This window comes from Palaemon carinicauda, chromosome 36, assembly GCF_036898095.1.
Source record: "Palaemon carinicauda isolate YSFRI2023 chromosome 36, ASM3689809v2, whole genome shotgun sequence".
NCBI classification, from domain to species: Eukaryota; Metazoa; Arthropoda; class Malacostraca; order Decapoda; family Palaemonidae; genus Palaemon; species Palaemon carinicauda.
The window spans coordinates 6961068-6963983 of NC_090760.1; positions in this window are offsets into that span (position 1 = coordinate 6961068).

Sequence of the window (2916 nt, forward strand, 5' to 3'; positions counted from 1 at the left end):
TTAATAACATCCTTAACGTACGTAGCCGCAATTTATAACATCCTTAGCGTCCATAGCCGTAATTTTTGCTAATCTTTTCAATTCCAAATCATATTCTGTGCTATTTCTTGAACACAGTATATAATCATCTGTTTTTTTCAACTTATTGCAGTTTAAGCAATTTTATCTGTTGTGGGTTACATTCCTCGGTGTTATGATTTCCTGAACATTTCCCACACACTTTATCATCGGTCTTGAACTTGCAATCTTTTCCAAAATGTCCAAACCTATGACAGGGGTAGAGGATGACCACATGGTACCTATCACGTATGTTATAAGTACCCCATCACGACATAACTTTGTCACCCTTGTTATGAATAGCCTTGCAAACTTCAGGATCACATTTGAACATGTATACTGAATTTTTTTTAATGAGGCGCATTTGCACTGACTCGCAGCCGTGCCCTTTTAGCTCGGAAAAGTTTCCTGCTATCTGATTGGTTTGAATTATCTTGTCCAACCAATCAGCGATCAGGAAACTTTTCCGAGCTAAAAGGGCACCCCTACGAGTCGGTGCAAATCTGCCTCACTAAAAAGAATTGACTATAGTTGGTTGTCCCACCTGTAGCGCTTTTCTTGAATACCAAACTTATCTTCTGTTCTACATTTCAAATCTAATCCCAGCAACGTTTCCTTTGAATCGAGGCATTAATTGCATCATCTTCATCGTTGTATACATTGCATATTTTAGGTTTTAATTTTATCCATGGTTAATTTTTATATCAATCTGATATCTTCTAAATTCGGTGGATTCTTTATCTGTTTTGAGTCCCCTTATTTATCTATAACTTTGCATCGCTTTGGCTATGAAAAAATATAATATTGATGACAACTGAAAAAGCTGTTTGATATGAATTTTGAATCATTGCTTTGTCAGTGTTGAGAAATGTTGTCCATAAGTGTGGTATCGTAATAGATGGTCGAGACGTCCACAAAAGAATAAATTCTAATATTATAAATTTAGAATTTCAGATAATGCACTGATACCATATTATACTCGACGCAGCGAGAAAGGACTAATAGGGGAGGGCAACTGCTTTTAAATGGATTCCCCCACTTATGCCACATCTCCACAATTCAGCGGCTTGGATTCTTTCACTAAACTTGCTCCACCTCCTAACCCTCTGTATCTCAGTCTTTCTCTCTGTTTCTATATAAATTGGGAGGCCCGTGCCTCCGCTCACATGCCATATGTTCAAAATTGCGGGTGGCCTTTATACAAAAAACATATTGAAATTTACCTCGACCCTCTTAATGAGAGAATGCCTTGATGAAGTCATTAAGCTTCAGCACGGCATTTAATTCCCGTGCTGAAACTTGGTGACGGGCAAGAGGGCTCTCGAACTTGGGGAAATTGCTCCCCCAGTTCGAATCTAAATTTCTCTCTTTTACCTTTTTCTTTTTCTCAATACTACTTCGACCTTATCCTAATTTCACAAACTTTCTTTAGTCTTGCTTTCCAAACTCTATGAGAAAAATTTCCCTCATTATATGTGTGTATATATTATGTACACATATATTTATTTATTTTTTTTTTCTTTTCTCCTATGGCTTGGATGTTTTCACATCCATTGTAGCCCCGGCGGGGATGTTCATACATCCTTTATTGCTGCCTGCTTTGATGAGTGGGAGGAGGTATCACGGTTGGGAGGTGTTTGCATTCAAAGCTATATATGAGAGTATTGGATGATTTCAGCCATCCCGAAGATGGTTTGGACCTTTTTGGCGGAACTATTCTCAAGTGTTGGGTCTTCGGAATCCAGGGGGATCCAATGCTTGGGGTAGGACTCTCGGCTTTTGGCCGGAAGCCCGTCATTATAGATATGGGGAGGATGATTCCATAATTTCTTGGTCTCAGTCCTAACAGGCGGGTTCAGCTTACACCTGTGCCTCTATATCTGTTTTGATGCTATCCTTCGGGTAGGGTATGGAGTGGACCATCTGGGAAGTATACTCTCATTGTGCCGATAGTAGAGAGTGCAAATTTCCTTTCCGACGCGTGATGGCCTAACATTCTCGAGCAGGTACATCAAACTAACTCTTTTCCCTCTCTTTACTATAATGGATTCTTTAAGGAACGAACCCCCATCCCCTGGATACGCTGACTCTCCCCCGGCACTGTTGACGACCTCTGCTAATGTGATAAGGGATAGCTCTGTTGATGACCTCGGAACGGGAAAGGACCATTCTACTGATATTTCTGAATCGAGTAATTTGGGTAACACGAGGAAACTTCGAATCCTCCATGTTACACAAATTTCAATAGAAACAAATTATGATGATCTATGTAAAGCATTTGAATGCTATGGATGCATAAAAGAAATAAGGATGAAACTTGAAGCTGAAACTTGGGATTCATGGATATCTTATAGTAGTTATGACGAAGCATTTAGTGCAATAAGTAATTTGAATAATATTAAAATTAATAACTTGAATGTCGCGGCTGCTCTCTGCGATAAGGTACCAAAAGATTTAGATGTGTACAGGCCTGCCGATTGGTTGGAAAAAGGCGCAGATTTAGTCATGCCCTCCCAGAGAAATCCAAAACCACCGATGTGGCTTATAGCTGAATCAAAGGGGGTTACAGGGAATTATTTTAAAATATGCAAATTGATTCAGAAAAAAGTAGGAACTATTGCACCAGGCGATATATCTCGTTTCGGAAAAAATAGTTTTCTTATCCATGCCAAATCCAGTACACAGTCGGTAATATTGTCCAATATGAAAATAAATAATGATGACATTAAGTTAGATGTCAAACCCCACCTAAATTTTAGCTACGGAAGGGGCGTAGTTTTTAACAGAGACCTATATGATTTTACAGAGGAGGAGATACTGGCCATGTGTCCATTAAATGTTTGGAAAGTTCATAAAGTC